The 18,235-nt window shown below is 35.8% G+C and overlaps 1 protein-coding gene across 3 annotated transcripts in view; it reads right to left on the reverse strand.

Annotated features, from left to right (window-relative positions):
* Positions 1-18,235, reverse strand: part of GALNTL6 (polypeptide N-acetylgalactosaminyltransferase like 6) — a 1,197,302-nt gene that overhangs the window by 1,093,748 nt on the left and 85,319 nt on the right. The window lies entirely within an intron of this gene.

The raw sequence follows: 18,235 nt of genomic DNA on the forward strand, positions 1-18,235 counted from the left end.
GGGGCACTTGTACCCCAATGTTTATAGCAGCACTCTCAACAATAGCCAAATTATGGAAAGAGCCTAAATGTCCATCCACTGATGAATGGATAAAGAAATTGTGGTTTATATACACAATGGAGTACTATGTGGCAATAAGAAAGAATGAAATATGGCCCTTTGTAGCAACATGGATGGAACTGGAGAGTGTGATGCTAAGTGAAATAAGCCATACAGAGAAAGACAGATACCATATGTGTTCACTCTTATGTGGATCCTGAGAAACTTAACAGGAACCCATGGTGGAGGGCAAGGAAAAAAATAAAAGAGTTTAGAGGGGGAGAGAGCCAAAGCATAAGAGACTCTTAAAAACAGAACAAACTGAGGGCTGATGGGGAGTGGGAGGGAGGGGAGGGTGGGTGATGTGTATTGAGGAGGACACCTGTTGGGATGAGCACTGGGTGTTGTATGGAAACCAATTTGACAATAAATTTCATATATTAAAAAAAATAAAAATAAAAAGGCAAAGATTCTTAAAGAAGCAACTCACTATAATATAATAAACACACAAAGAAAAAAACACTGATAAATTCTCATTGAAGATAAAGTTCAAAGGACATAATCACAAATTTGCTGCAATACAGTCACCAAACATATTAACAAAAAAAATCTGCAATAGGTATTGATATGACAAATTTGTATTAGTTTACAAAGTAGGCTAGTTAATGAAAATCAATCTCTCATTTCAATCCGACAGAGAACTATTTGTTAGTGAATCTATTTCCACAGAAATACATGTAATTCACCAATCTACCACCTATGGACATAGTCACAACCTTATTTGTGACTTAGTAAAAAGTAGTTATAATTGTCTTTCTCGTTTGACAATGAGTAACCTCTAAAGAGAGGAAGAACAAGTAACCTTGCATAAAAGCATTTTATGTTCTTCTCTTTTCAAGTGTTCTTTTTGTAATATAAGAAAAAAAATTACATAAAATTCAGAATATACCGACATTTCTAGAATACAACTTGTAAGTGGTATTTGAAACAATTTTACCAAAGATCTGTACAGAATAATATTATATTCTAAATTCCACTGACAGTTTCCACAGTTCCTGCTCCAATAAGTCATTTGTCCCTCTGTCCTACTTCTATAAGCATCTTCCCCACTGTTATTATCACAACTCTGACTTTCACCCCAGCCTTCCATTGGAGTCTCTGCAACATACAATCCAATAACCTTATGCCCTCTAAGGAGTTCTCTTGTTTCAACTTCGTCATCTCTCTGCTGCCAAAGTGACCTTTCTAATCCCCTTGTCAGATTATGTCTCTTCACCACTGAAAATTTTAATGATTTCCATTGCCTACAGCATCAATCTAAAATCATTGTCCTTCATGATCTTATGCCAACCTACTTGTCCAGTTTCATATCTGCCCATCCTCATCTTGAACTGTATGTTTCAACCATGCTCCTTCCACACACCATGATCACATACTTCTATGGCTTTTCCATTTGTCTGGTTTATTATACTGTCTCCACCCCTGCCCCCCGCCCCTGCCCCCTAAATTTCACCAAAGATAGTCTATTGCACAATTTTTTATTCATCTCTCAACTACCAAACTAATGATATTGACAGTTCTCTTACAAAGCCACCCTGACTTCCTTGATAGCCAGTTTTAGGTGTTCCTTCTTCTGCATTCCCATTTCATTTCAGGTATACTTCAGGTTTTTATTGATTGTTTTATTGATTGTTTTCTCTTCACTAGATTATGGAGGTCACTGAGGAGAGAGAGTCTGTTCTTTACCTTTGTGCTTGTGGCTTTTTGAACTATGCCTAGAATATAGTATATGCTTAATGACTATTTTTTTACTCATCTTAAGTGAAACTGGATATTCTTCAAAAAAAAGTTTATTTATTTATTTTGAGAGAGACAGAGCATGAGCAGAGAAGGGTGAGAGAGAGAGAGAGAGAGAGAGAGAGAGAGAGAGAATCCTAAGCAGGTTACACACGCAGTCAGAGGGCAAAGGCTGATGCGGGGCTCAAACCCACATACCTGCAAGATCATGACCTGAGTTGAAATCAAGAGTTGGTCGCTTAACTGACTGAGACACCCAGGTGCCCCAAAGCTGAATATTCTTTGAGGAAATAATATCTCTTATGACTTTACTGTCACAATGCACAGGGAAGAAGCAGGGGATCTTCATTCACCTAGATTTCTTCTAGGACAGTCCACACTGTCCTAGAACTCTATTGCTTTAGCCTCTTTCCTTTCAGCCCTTTGGTATATTGTAACAATCTTTGTGACACATTAATGGGCCATCTACTTATTCCATCACATTTGTAGACAACTTGGATCTCTGCCTTCTTCACCAAAACAACTTTTTCTCTAGTCCTCCTAGGTCTCAAAAACCACATAATGATGTACCAACTAGTCTAGTTTTACAGTGCCCATATAGCCCCACATTATCATAGACTCTAAGTCTAAGGTTCTCTTTTGGTCAGCAAAAGAGCAGACGCAGGATTAAAGTGAGAGATGGCTAATGTCCGGGAAAAGACAAGAGCTCCAAATAAGGGTCCTTGCCCCATATTTATTCACATCAGAAGGCTTACAAACGTGATGAGCATGTACAAAGAGACAAAGAAACTGTGAACATTAACTTGGGGACGTGAGGGGACAAAGGGGGTTTTGAAAATATTCAGTGTTTGGGGTTTGGGTCAATATAAAACAAAATCCTGGTGCTGGGCAGATGGGTAGATAGTTGTTAACGGCAGACAGGAGGTGCCTTGCCTGTTTATCTTAGCTAACCTAGGGGATGAGACAGATAGGGGGAATAACCTCAGGGTTAACAAGGCACCTTTTCTTTTGTTAACCATCTCCATTCTGGGCTACTTTGCCTGCAGTGCAGCGGTCCATAGTCCAATTCACCAACTTACCTAACCTGGCCCTATCCTCCTGTGAAAGCAGCTTTTCTGCCATAGTATTAAATTGGGGGTGCTTCCACCCTGAATATCTAATCTTGTTTACTTCACATACCTGAGTATTGGGTACCTTTGAGCCATTTCTATTTCAGGGCTTTGTCTCTCCCTCTCTATTCTGGGGGCTCTGCATCCCCTATTTTGGGGTACCCTTGCACCTCCCTATTTCTGGCACCTTTGTGCCTCCCTATTCTTGGGGCACCTTTGCACCCCTCTATTCTTGGGGTGCCAATCTAGTTTACCCAAACTTGGGTGTGAGCATTGTATGACTTTGTATTTCTTTATGCCTTGTTAACCCATTGGTGTAAGCCCGGGGGATTCCTAAGCTTATCCCCCACAACACATTATAAAGGTAATATAATTCCACAATATAAAGATACTCCAATTACCTATGCATTACCATAAGAAATACAATTATACATTTTCCCAGTCCTTCACCTATAATTTTACATGATGCCAGATTGAAAATGGATGGTGAATTAAATACTCTGTCATTATCAATTTTGACTAAATTGACCAGTTATTTGATGTAATGGGAGCACAGGTAAGTATAATTTGTCATGACCTGGAATTTTTAGAAAGTGTTTTTGTTTGAGTTTATCTTTTTAAAAATTTATTTTGTTCACTATAAATTAAATTATCCAGTTTTTATTTGGTTTGATTTTTTAAGTTTCTTCCACTTTAAAATGTCTAAACATGGTAATTAAGGAAAATCATGTAGACTTTCTGTAATTTAACAAACTTATGTGGTTAAAAAAGAGATACTTGAATGAAAAGACATCTATATTCTGTCTGGTTCTGACAGCCTATAATTCTACACATCAACATTTCTATATTATTGTCAATCTACAAACATAAACTCATTTCCACGGAAGTGAACTGAAATCTACAAATATGTATAAGCATTCCAGAAATTTACTAAGGACTACTCAGAAGTATATAAAACAATATCAGGCACCATGTTGGATGGCTCAGTTGCTTAAGCTCCCGAGTCTTGGTTTCAGCTCAGGTCACGATCTCACAGTTATATGAGTTTGAGCCCCACACTGACAGCACGGAGCTGGTGTGGGATTCTCTGTCTCTCCCTCCCTCTGTCTCTGTCCCTCCCCAACTTGTTCTATCTCTCTCTCAACATAGACTTAAAAAAATATCAAAATCATTCTTCCCATTAAAGAATTTTGAGTAAAGGAAGGAGATCTTTTCATGCTTCAGGAAAAATACTTTGGCAATATATTACAAGAAGTCTTTTTTTTTTAATTTTTTAAATGTTTATTTATTTTTGAAAGAGAGAGAGACAGAGCATGATCAGGAGAGGCGCAGAGAGAGAGGGAGACACAGAATCTGAAGCAGGCTCGAGGCTCCAAGCTGTCAGCACAGAGCCTGATGTGGGGCTTGAACTCATGAACTCATGAACCACTTAACCGACTGAGCCACCCACATGTCCCTAGTAGAAGAAGCCTTAGTGAAATGAAAAACAAAGGACAAAAAAAAAAATATTTGGTAATTAAGAAAGTCACTTAGAGAGAAGGTTTAGTTGAGACTTAAGAAGAACTCTGTCTGTCAAAGAAATAACTGAAAAAAAAAAAGACCAACTATAACTTCTTAAGAAAGGAAATAGTTTGTGAAATATGTTAACATAAACCACAACAACAATAAAATCTGACTGTGAATAAAAGGGGATTTATAAATGTTTGGACATTTTTGTGAGGCACTGAACATGGATGGCAATTAAGAAAAGCCCATAAAATATACTAACAATAAGATATCTGAGAAAGAAAGAAAAAAAATTCCATTCACAATAGCATCAAAGACACAAATACTCAGGAATGAGCAGCCAACAAGGTGAAAGATCTGTACAATGAAATCTATTAAGTCTCTGATGTAATAAACTGAAACAAAAACAAAATATTTGTTCCATGTTCATGGTTTAGAAGACTTAATATAGTTAAAGTATCCATACTACCCAAAACAATCTATAGATTCAATGCAATGCCTATCAAAACTCCAATGGAATTTTTCACAGAAATAGAATAAATCCTAAAATTTTCATGAAACACAAAAGACCTCAAATAGCCAAGGCAATCTTGAGAAAGAATGGTTGGCATCATATTTTCTGATTTTAATCTGTACTATAAAGCTACAGTAATAAAAACAGTATGGTGCTGGTATAATAATAAACACACAGACCAATGAAACAGAATCAAGAGCCCAGAAATAAAGCCTCAAGTATACAGTCAAGTAGTATTTGACAAAGGAGCTAATAACACTCAACGGGGAAAGGATACTTTTGTTTAATAAATGGTGGTGGGGAAACTGGATAGCTACATACAGAAGAACTTACATTCCTATCATACACCTACAATCACAATGGGTTAAGATTAAACATAATGTCTGAAACCATAAAACCCCTGGAAAAAAATACAGGGGAAGAAAAGCTCCTTGCCATTGGTCTTGGCAACAATTTTTGGATATGACACCAAATATGCAAGCAACTAAAACAAATATCAACAAGTGGAACTACATCAAACTGGGGCTCCTGGGTGCCTCAGACAATTGGGCGTTCAACTCTTGATTTCGACTCAGGTCATGATCCCAGCCAGGGTCATGGGATCAAGCCCTGCATTGAGCTCCATGCTGAGTATGGTGTGTATTTAAGGTTATTTTTCTCTCTTTCCATCTGCCCCTCTCCCCTGCTCAAGTTCTCTCTCTCGAATATTTTTTAAAAATTTAACAAAAAATAAGCAGAGGAACTGAATAGACATTTTTCCAAAAAAGACACAAAAATGGCCAACATGAAAAAGGTGCTCCACATCACTAATCATCAGGAAAATGCAAATCAAGACTACAATGAGATATCACCTCACACCTGTTCAAATGGCTATCACTAAAAAGACCAGGGATAACAAGTGTTGGCAAGAATATGGTTCACTGTTGATGGGAATGTAAATTGGTACAGCCAATAAAAAAAATAGAACTACGATATGATCCAAAAATCCCACTTCTGGATATATATGCAAAGGAAATGAAATCAGGGCCTCAAAGAGGTATCTGAGCTCCATGTTTACTGTAGCATTATTCACAATAGTCAAAATATGGAAATAACCCAAGTGTCTGGTCAACACACGAACAGGTAAAGAAAATGTGGTATGTATAGAAAATGGAATTACCCATGAAATAGAAGAAAACCCTGCAATTTGCAACATGGATGACCTTGAGAAAACTATGTTAAGTGAGATAAGTGAGACAAAGAAAGATTAATACTTAAGATATCACATATATGTGCAATCTAAAAAAGCTGGATCATATAAACAGAGAGTAGAATGGTGTTTATTTGGGGTCGATGGTGGGGGAATTTAGGGAGCTGTTAATTAAAGAGTACAAAGTAGCAGCTATAAGATGGATAAATTCTGGAGATCTAATGCACAGCACAGAGATTATGGTCAATACCTTATTATAGTTGATAATACTGTATTATTATATTTCAAAGTTGCTAAGAAACTAGACCTTAATGTTCGCACCACACACACACAAAATGATAATTATGGGGCATGATGGAGGTGTTAGCTAACGCCATAGTGGTAATCATATTACAATATATAAACATCAAATCAATACCTTGTACACCTTAAACTTACTCAATGTTACATGTCCATTATATCTCAATTTAAAAAGAAAATAAAATAAAAGCATGTAGATGAGGACAGGAAACTATTAAATCTTCATACAAACCTGTTATTATTCTTTATTTCAGAAAAAAAAACAAACTTAGGTCAAAGTGAAAAGAATATACCACCAATAAGTGGAAGAAGAGGATCTAACTCACCATACTCACTATCTTATGGGGCAGTCAGAACACAGAAATAAAATGAAGCAGGCTGGTGGGATGGGCAACAGAGAAGAGTGGGCATTTTAATGAGGTGGGAAAAGGCATGCCCAGTCAGAGGCATTAAGATGTTTTAAAAGTTTGTCAAAGTACAAGACAACTTCAACAAAACATGTCTGTGGTTAAACTCAATCTGTGTGATTGACATTTGGCATTCTAGGACTGATTCCAAAACCAACGCTTTTGCAAATTGGTAAATTAGATTACCAATTTACTCTTAAGATTAATATTGCAGCCCATTCCTGGAAGCTTCTCCTACAACAGACTGACTACCTGAAACACAATTCTATTCCCTGTAGCCTCTCCCATCCACATGTAAGTCCTAGTTTGTTAGTCCCAGTTTGATTAAGAGTATGAGGTCATAGTAAGTATACATAAATAATAATCAAAATGGGAGGACATGAGGAGGTGGCAAAGAGAGATAACTGTAGTCAAAATTCCATTTGCAAAGAACTTAAATATATGGAAATAACATTAAATTTATTTATTGAGGATCAAGGAAAACACCCAAGGAGATACATGTTTAACCTACTTCCAGTAAAACAGACAAAGAAAAGTCAAAGGGGGAAGAAAAAAAGGAATGAAAAAAAAAAAAAAAACCAAACAAACAAACCCAAAACCCAACAGATGGTATCAAGAACGTATGAGGGTAAAAGAAAGGAGATTAAGGGAAGTAATTCTCATAGGTCAGATTCATATTGTTAGGGATTTGTTATCCAGAGAAAGAAAGCAATTACAGAAAGCATTTGCATTTATTACTTCTTGCTCTACATATGGATCTAGTGATGTGATTATATATAATACTAAACAAATGCTTTTCTCATTTTTTTGTTTGTTTTGTGTTGCCTTAATTTAGGTTTCTTTGCAGCTACTCACTTCTAGGATGGGACCATGAAGTTTTTTTGTCTCAGACAAGAAGAAACTGGAACAAAAGAAGTCACTGAGAAGTGTAGTGATATGAAGCAAACTTCCTTGACCTCTTTAGCAAGAAAGAAGCCAGGAAAAAAAAAAAGATATTGTTCAGAGAAGAAAATGTTTTCTAAATTCCTTAAGCATCCATCTAATACATATTGAGTGTGCACTCAACTCACTAGGCTCATTTAACATTTTCCACAGGGTTTGGACATGCCTCCTACACAGATGAATAGTTCTCATTTGATGTGTGCCCAAGAAGAAAAGGAAGGATGTGAAGGAAATAGAGACAGAATCTTATTTTCCCTCGAGGGATTTGGATGGGAAGAAGGAGTTAGAGACAGGAAGATTCATGAGGGTGGATCTTGCTCAAACTCACTTTGCAATATGTGGTTTGCGTGTGTGTTTAGACTTGTACTTCGAACCTACATTTAAAAATTTTCTTTTTTTTTTTTAAGATTTTATTTTTAAGTAATCTCTATACCAATGTAGGTCCTGAACTTACAACCCCTAGATCAAGAGTCACATGCCCCACCAACCAAGCCAGCCAGGAGCCCCTCCTCTGTTCAATTTTCATTGTTAATTCTTCCACCTGACTGAAAACTTGTCCTTGTCAAGTACTACCATGCGTTCATGCATGTTTTTACTTTCCCATAACAAAGACATATTCACTCTTGTATCTTTGACTTCATTCATCTTTCTAGACAGCTCCTTCTTACTGCCATCTATCCTAACAGTCTTTTTTTTTCTTATGTTTATTTTTGAGAGAGAGAGGTGCAAGGGTGCAGGAGCAGGGGAGGAGAAGAGAGAGAGGGAGGCAGGATCCAAACTAGCTCTGTGATAACAGCAGAAAGCCCAATGCAAGGCTCAAACACACGTACCATGAAATCATGACCTGAGCCAAATCATGACCTGAACTGAAGGCAGACACTTAACTGACTGAGCCACCCAAATGCCCCTAATTTAACAGTCCTTAATGTATAACTCTCAGTTCAGTATTTTCACCAATTTTGCTCTGATCATTACAATCCCCATTGTATTAAAAGAATTTAGTGTGCAAACAAAAATATCTAAGAACCTATCGTCTTGTGTTATTTAAATAACTTTCTAAATCAATTGTAAACTCCTCAAATACAGAAGTCATAGCTTACGCCTTTGTATTTGTTCATCTGACTAACTTACAGAAAAGCATTCAATCTGTTGCAATTTATGGATATAACTCATTAAAGTCTTTGACCTCCTTATTAGGGATTTTATGAAAATGAAAATGAGGACTAGGTACCCATCATCAATATCTATGATAACACTGTATTCCCTTTTTTCTTTAACATTTTTAAATGATTTAAAACAATTTCTGGGGCACCTGGGTGGCTCAGTCAGTTAAGCGTCTAACTTCAGCTCAGGTCATGATCTCACAGTTCATTTGTTCAAGCCCCGCATCAGGCTCTATGCTGACAGCTCAGAGCCTGGAGCCTGCTTCAGATTCTGTATCTCCCTCCCTCTGTCCCTTCCCTGCTCACACTCTGTCTCTCTCTCTCTCTCTCTCTCTCTCTCTCTCAAAAATAAACATTAAATTTTTTTAAAAAAACACACAATTTCTCATCTTAAAATTGTCTGTATAAAAACTCCAAAGTAAGAAAAAACATCTTCCTTCTGTTTATAGTTATTGTCTATATCAGTTGTTTAGAGATGGTGTTAATGAGATTAATGTATCACATTCTATCTCTGTGGGCTGATTCCTCTGCAGATAGAATTGAACCATGTCACGCATAGTAGGCCTGTTGGCCTGCAAGGTTGGAAACATCAGTCTGGAGGGAAGCTGTAAAGGAATACAGATTGTTCACCACTGTTAACAACTAAAAACACATTTGAAAAGTCTTAACCCACTTGGTGTGAGTTGTTTGATGCACAGGCTGAACTACCTGGGCTTGTTCATACTGTTTATTTGAGAAAGGAAAAAATTCAGAACAAGAGCCTTAATTTTCAGTTTAGTACAGGGCATATTAGACAATCTGGTCCATACGGGCTTAAAAAGTATATTGTAACAATGCTGTTAATTTTGACAAAGCCACTTTGAAATATTGTCAGTTTCTTTTTTTAAGTACCAAATGTGGCTGTTATTTTTTCCTTTGGGAAAGAGCTCTAATTTTTGTAGTTATTTCTTATGCCAACCCTGCATTGCTCTATATTTGGTTTCTGTAAATAACCTGTTCTGTAGAAACTGACCTTTCATTTCTGCTTTGCCCTTTCCAATTCTACTTTCATCTGAATCTCTTCCCACTCTGTATTTTGTCATCTACTATGTCTTGTTATTTTGTGCCTGTTTCAGCATAATTCTGAATTTGAACACACGATAGTTTTCACTATTCCAATTAACTGGCTTGCCCACCCTTTAGATGACCTATCCTCAGGTCTCTTGTGTTAATTAACACCCCTTCCTCCCAAACATTTTTAACAGGGAATGATAGAGTGGGGAACAAAATAAGGAATTACTAACATCTCACTGATAAGGTATGAAGACACTTGTGTGACAATCCTTCTCAGGCTTCATCCACCTAAAGTATGACTGCTCAGGGAAAAAACAACAAAGAAAAACTATGATTTAGGTGACATTATTGGCCGTCCTCACAGATTTACTTAGAGGAGTCATTTGGTTATCTGTACAAAGTAACCTTGATTTGCTACAGTAATAAACAAGGTATGAGAGCAAAAAGGCAAGACAGCAGCAGGCTGAGCAACAGAAGTTCATAGTTAGAAACACAAAGTCCAAAGATGTAAGGTAATCAGGGGAAGTGTCAATGAGTCAATGAGAAGAGTCCTCAGATCTGAACTAAATGAAGAATCCAAGGCTTTTTTTTTTCTTCATGATTTTTGCCCCAGATGTACGGTATCCACAATTTATTGGTGGCTTTGAAAAGGTGTTACTGATTCCTTTCTACAATAGTAAGTTCATATGGCCCATCATACAGACAGAACTCAGTAACTGTTACTAATTATTACTATGGGATAAGTAAGAAGAGCACATTCATATTTCTTCAGGATGAAGCAACACTTGTCATAAACAAAATACTTCACAAAAGGTTTGTCTGAAAATAAGATGTTCTTCCACGTTAAGCTGAAGTTTCAGGTAAAATTCATCATTGTCTCTTGAGGTGCCAAAAGCTTGTGCGTTTAGTTTCCATTATGCATTGTTATCGACTGAAGTAGATTAAACTGTTATTAAGATTCTCAAAAAATGCTGAGATTGAAACCAACCATTAAGACAGATAACTTCCCTGAGTTGCTTTATCAACTTATGGGTTCTGTGGTAACAGGAAGTACAATTCATTAAATTGTGGATATTAGGCGCTTCATTGCTTATTGAATAAATTGATGAATTGTCTAATTGTGTTCAAGTGAGCTATAATAATAACTGGTTCATATTATAGTTTAATAGACATAGTATATAATTATGTTGAAGCCTGTTTTAATACTAATTGAGTTGTTATACCATCACTAATTTTATTTCTTAATGGTAACCTATATATAGGACATATGGACAACCTGTATAAAGATGTATAAAAAACATAGTTGTGAGAAACAGAATCTGTTTTTATGTCCCAGTCCTGCTTCTTGAAAGCTCTGCATTCTTGAGGAAATAATTTGTTTTTGTTTTTTTCTCCAGTTTTTCCAAAAGAAGATTAAGTATATATGCATACCTATCTCCAAACATAATTTTGAGAACTACATGAGATAATACACATACAAGCTCTTGGCTTAGTACATGCACACAGTAATTCTCAATATTAGATTTCTTAATCACTCCCTGTTCTGCAATTCTCTTCATGAGCCATTAGCCATTTATTTATTTGAATCAACGATATTACAAAAGCAAGCAGAGACATAAGGTAGAGAACATTTTGTTTTACATGGATAAAGGTATCTTGCAATACAAAAGACTTATGTATAGGAATAAAAGAAAGTTTTAAAACTATTTTTGGCATCAAAAAGGCAGGACTACTTAAGACAAAGCTCTTATCCACAAAGAACTTCAAATTCTGAAATTTGATAACAAAAGGTAGAAAAAGCAATGGAACATGTAAAGAGAGTAGAAATTGCAGACTGCAATTCCACTGCAATGTATATACTGTATGTGTGTGTGTGTGTGTGTGCGCGCACACACACACACACACACACACACACGCACACACCTACATACATAAATTTTAACAAAATTGTTAAAATTAACTAAATACAACAAAGCTCATTGTATCCTCTTTCACTTGGAAAGTGTCCTGGTTTGGATGGTAAACTATGCGGTTACATTCCAGGCATAATGCAGCTTAAAATCATAACCTAGTAACAAAAACACATGTGGCTGATATTGTACATTTAGTCTATATTACACTTGTCAGTCCTACTCCAAACAGAAGTCAAGAGAGAAATAGTTATGTGGTATATCATTGCTTCACATATAAAATAGCTTACAATCAGGCTAATGTTTAATGTGATCTATATCATACAACTGCAAAAGGATACAGGCAATGTATCTGGGCATCTCCTTTTGCAACTGAGACAGTTAAATCTCATTTTGCTTGTTTATCTTGTCTTACAATGTCTAATTTGCAGGAGTTTTATTAGTGCATTTCCAACATCAAAAATTGTATGCAAAATTAGCTTGGTGTTTAATCATTTTTTTGTTCTCATTTAAAATTAATTTCACCTGATTCATTATCCTTTGCTATTTACAACAAAAGAAGAAAGAGGTCAAGCAGTCCTGTTGGTAGAAAAGTACCACCATTATTAACACGGTACTTAAAAGGTAGCCAAACTTGGTTAAGATTTAGTGGGTTATCTTGATTATTTCACTCGAACGACACATTATGTAATTTCAAGAGTGTTTGCTTCTACTCGGTGAAAGAAGGCAGAAAAAAAGCAGTGAAAGAAAAATATGTTTTAATTGCTACAATTCTGAGACTGGAGAGAGCAGCAGGCAGAGGCTGCCTGCTACAGCTGGACACTTCCTATGAAGGTCTATCACAAGCTCTGATGCATGTTTGACACACCCTGAACTTCACTTATCATGTGGTTGTTGGTAAGTGATGTAAAATGAAATATGTTCTGCTGTCTCAAGTCAATAATCCGCAGTAGCCCATTTCTTCCAATGGCATTTGTGACAGGGCTGCTTCTCTATTTGGAAGGAAGACAGAAAATAAAAACAATTTTTTTTTCTGTTGATTATCAAAGAAAGATGTAATCTGTGGTCATCCTCAGAGTAATTCCCTGACAGTTACTTGGGTGCACAAGCAATCCATGGATCCCTGGCAGAAATGGTGTGGGGAATCAGAATAAATGGAAAGTAACCTCTATGAACACTGGCACTGAACATTTGAAAGTAGAGAAAGAGGCGTAGCCCCATTTTGAAGGGGCAACCACATTCTAAGCAAATAAAGAATCACAGCCTAAGAAGGTAATGGGGGGTGGGGCTCAGCAGGATTAAGGGAACTAAGGGTGGGAGAGGAGGTAGAAAAAATAATCAAAGGGAGAAAAAGATTAGAACATTCAGAGGAGGAAAGTGAAATGGAAGAGACTGGGGGCTATTCTGAATGATCATTCCAAATTTGGTCAAAACTTGGAATCAAATCAAATTATAATCATCTCATAAGCTCTTGGTTGCCTCCAAAGGCCATAGAGCCTGAGGAAATTTGTGACTCACAAAAGTAATCCTCAGCTTGCTGAACAAAAATTTGTTTATTGATACCAGATGTTAACAAGGACAGTTCTTATTTACAGCTCAGAAAATAAAAATGCATGCTGGTTTTCATTAAATTTAACAGTCTTTACTAAAATTCCTACCTGAGTGGACTCTGTGAGGCTGATTGTCTTTTCAGCCTCATGGCTTTTCAGCCTAAATGGCTTTGCCCATGGTTTCAAGTTAGGCTTTTCACTGGCCACGTGACTTTCTTGGGATTTGATTGCTTGTTTCTGTATTTTACTAACTTTATTTGTTGACACATTACTTCAACTATTAAGACTAATCAAACATTTTACCAATATAAAGAAATGTGTGATAATGCCAAGTTAATCATTAAAGTATAGAGTTACTTCAGACTAATATGGATGTACCTTTTATTTCAATTTACAGCATTTTTTAGATTATTTTAATAGGTTTATTTAATTCTATATTTTATTTTGCCTCCAGAAACAACTCATATTATCTTACCATTTACTAAGAATTTATATAAAATTTGTTTGGAGACATTTTTCTGCATCATCAAACTGACTAAGAAAATTGAAATAATCAAAATCTGTTCCACAGAACAGGATTTATCAACAAACCTCATTGCCATGTATACTTTTAAAATGATTAACAAGAAGCCTATTATTAATTAGCAAATCAAAGTTCCTTGCCAAGAAGCCCATTATTAATCATCAAATCAAAAGTGAATTCTGGAACCTAATTTTCCCAATTATGTATCTATATCTATCATCTGTATCCATCTTTCAATAAGAAAATTAGGATAATTATTTTTTCTTATTAAAAATATAAAACATAACTTTAAATTTCTACTTTTTTATTTGTCTCAATATTCAAGCTCTTTTAGGTAACTCATTTATTGCCTAAATATACACAGTTCTGAACCCTGATTTTTTGTCCATAATTTTATCATCTTTATAGCAAGCAAAGAAATACTTTTATACATCCTTAAAGGCTCATATTAAAGGCTACCCTCTTCATAAAACCTTTCTTGTCTTCCTATAATCAATATGATTCTCCTTTCTTATTTTTTTATTTTTACTTAAAAAAATTTTTTTTAACGTTTATTTATTTTTGAGACAGAGAGAGACAAAGTATGAACGGGGGAGGGTCAGAGAGAGAGAGAGACACAGAATCTGAAACAGGCTCCAGGCTCTGAGCTGTCAGCACAGAGCCCGACGTGGGGCTCAAACTCCCGGACCGTGAGATCATGACCTGAGCTGAAGTCGGATGCTTAACCGACTGAGCCACCCAGGCACCCCTCTCCTTTCTTTTTAAATGCACCTTGTATTTTATCTGTAACTCTTGCATATCTTACATATTTAGTCTTTGAATTATATTAGATTCAAGTCTGGTTTCAAATCTAGGTGCACACTTGATTGCTGTATGACATTAGACATTTCATTTAAGCTTTCTGGGTATTAGTTTCTTTATAAGATAACTAAACAAACTTTCTGCAAGCCCATTTTAGGGAACCAAGAATAAATGTCTCTGGAGCATTATAGTTGTTTGATAACTATGCCTGCTTTTCTCCTTTACTCCAGTCTCAAAAAAGTCTAGATGTTGTTTGAGGTTAGGAGCTGTGATATTTAGTGGTTTATTTCCTGAGGTCTTAATACAATGCCTTATAGTTAATGAGATTTTTTAAACACTGGTTTTTGTTTTTGTGAGAGTCACCTATTGTTTTGGTTCTCACTTCCTTTTCTTCCTGTGGAGAAAGAACACAATGACTACTGTTGCAAACTGCTGTTCTACCAATTCCACATGGTTATACCAAGAGTTAACATGACTTCATATGACCCTATTTCCCAACACAGAGAACATGCCAGGAATAAGTTCCTAGCTCAATCCTGGCCAATGAAAATTGTTCCTAGCATGAGAATTTTTTAAAACAAGAAATAAAAAAGAGAGTCAGATCTTGATTTGCTTTTGATAAAAACTGTGGAAGTTTAGAAGCAAAGGCTGTTGTTAACCATGTTCCTGTCCTATGAAGAAAAGCAGTCGTCAGTGCAAAAGAATGAAGCTAATGGACTGACAGAAAGAAAAGGTACAGTCATGAAAGTGAACTAAAGAGTCCTTTTGGCATTTAAGATCTGGTCCAGGTTTTTCCTAAGCCTTGCTGAATACTTGCCTTCCCCATCATTTGTTAGTTCAATTTACTTTTTTTTTTTTTAAACCTCAAATTGGGAGACGCTGGACTTTTCAGAAACTAACCATAATGTCTTATCCCTATTTCAACTCCACACCACATGAGTTACCAAGAGGGGGTGGGTGTGTGTGTATAAAATACAGTAATAAAATTAAATAAATATATATAAATTACACATACACATAATGTTTTACTAACTGATACTGGTAAAGATATAGTCTCAAATATTAACATACTTATTATTTTGTAAAATTAGTAAGTCTTTGGATACATTATAAGTTATACATGGGTAGAACCCCTCTTTTAATTTGCTATGGAAAAATTGGGATGATTAATTATAAAAGGACCGGGTAGATTATTAATCACTATTGTAAAGTATTTATTGCAGGCACTAAAAATCAGCACAAAAAGAAATATGGCTTTTCAGGATTATGTTGATGGAGGTGGCACACGAAAATCATCAAATCACATCTTGGACTCAAATTATGCAAGAGTCTGAGTGATGGTCATACAGAATTATGTTCTGCTGCTTTGGCTCCATTATTTTTTCCAATTTAAAGCAAGCCAGGCTCGATTAAAATCTGGAAACACAATTTTATCCATACATTATGGTTAATTTTAATTGTATATGTTAACCTGACTGGGACACCAGGTGACCAGATATTTGGTTAAACATTTTTTCCAGGTATGCCTGGCTGTTTTCAGATGAGATTAGCACCTGAATATGTAAACTGAGTACAGCAGTTTTCCCTCCCCAGTGTGAGTGAGCATATCATGAAATCTGTTGAGGGCCTGAACAGAACATAAAGGGAAAAGAAGGAAGAATTCAGTATTTCTGTCTGATTGAGCTGCATATCTTTCTGCCTTGAGACTGGAATTCACAACATTGGCTCTTCTGCGTCTTCAGCCTATCAGAAAAATCAGACATTTTTCTGCATCATCAAACTGACTAAGAAAATTGAAATAATCAAAATCTGTTCCACAGAACAGGATTTATCAACAAACCTCATTGCCATGTATACTTTTAAAATGATTAACAAGAAGCCTATTATTAATTAGCAAATCAAAGTTCCTTGCCAAGAAGCCCATTATTAATCATCAAATCAAAAGTGAATTCTGGAACCTAATTTTCCCAATTATGTATCTATATCTATCATCTGTATCCATCTTTCAATAAGAAAATTAGGATAATTATTTTTTCTTATTAAAAATATAAAACATAACTTTAAATTTCTACTTTTTTATTTGTCTCAATATTCAAGCTCTTTTAGGTAACTCATTTATTGCCTAAATATACACAGTTCTGAACCCTGATTTTTTGTCCATAATTTTATCATCTTTATAGCAAGCAAAGAAATACTTTTATACATCCTTAAAGGCTCATATTAAAGGCTACCCTCTTCATAAAACCTTTCTTGTCTTCCTATAATCAATATGATTCTCCTTTCTTATTTTTTTATTTTTACTTAAAAAAATTTTTTTTAACGTTTATTTATTTTTGAGACAGAGAGAGACAAAGTATGAACGGGGGAGGGTCAGAGAGAGAGAGAGACACAGAATCTGAAACAGGCTCCAGGCTCTGAGCTGTCAGCACAGAGCCCGACGTGGGGCTCAAACTCCCGGACCGTGAGATCATGACCTGAGCTGAAGTCGGATGCTTAACCGACTGAGCCACCCAGGCACCCCTCTCCTTTCTTTTTAAATGCACCTTGTATTTTATCTGTAACTCTTGCATATCTTACATATTTAGTCTTTGAATTATATTAGATTCAAGTCTGGTTTCAAATCTAGGTGCACACTTGATTGCTGTATGACATTAGACATTTCATTTAAGCTTTCTGGGTATTAGTTTCTTTATAAGATAACTAAACAAACTTTCTGCAAGCCCATTTTAGGGAACCAAGAATAAATGTCTCTGGAGCATTATAGTTGTTTGATAACTATGCCTGCTTTTCTCCTTTACTCCAGTCTCAAAAAAGTCTAGATGTTGTTTGAGGTTAGGAGCTGTGATATTTAGTGGTTTATTTCCTGAGGTCTTAATACAATGCCTTATAGTTAATGAGATTTTTTAAACACTGGTTTTTGTTTTTGTGAGAGTCACCTATTGTTTTGGTTCTCACTTCCTTTTCTTCCTGTGGAGAAAGAACACAATGACTACTGTTGCAAACTGCTGTTCTACCAATTCCACATGGTTATACCAAGAGTTAACATGACTTCATATGACCCTATTTCCCAACACAGAGAACATGCCAGGAATAAGTTCCTAGCTCAATCCTGGCCAATGAAAATTGTTCCTAGCATGAGAATTTTTTAAAACAAGAAATAAAAAAGAGAGTCAGATCTTGATTTGCTTTTGATAAAAACTGTGGAAGTTTAGAAGCAAAGGCTGTTGTTAACCATGTTCCTGTCCTATGAAGAAAAGCAGTCGTCAGTGCAAAAGAATGAAGCTAATGGACTGACAGAAAGAAAAGGTACAGTCATGAAAGTGAACTAAAGAGTCCTTTTGGCATTTAAGATCTGGTCCAGGTTTTTCCTAAGCCTTGCTGAATACTTGCCTTCCCCATCATTTGTTAGTTCAATTTACTTTTTTTTTTTTT

This window comes from Panthera pardus, unplaced genomic scaffold, assembly GCF_024362965.1.
Source record: "Panthera pardus isolate Hobbes unplaced genomic scaffold, ASM2436296v1 HiC_scaffold_13, whole genome shotgun sequence".
Taxonomy (NCBI): domain Eukaryota; kingdom Metazoa; phylum Chordata; class Mammalia; order Carnivora; family Felidae; genus Panthera; species Panthera pardus.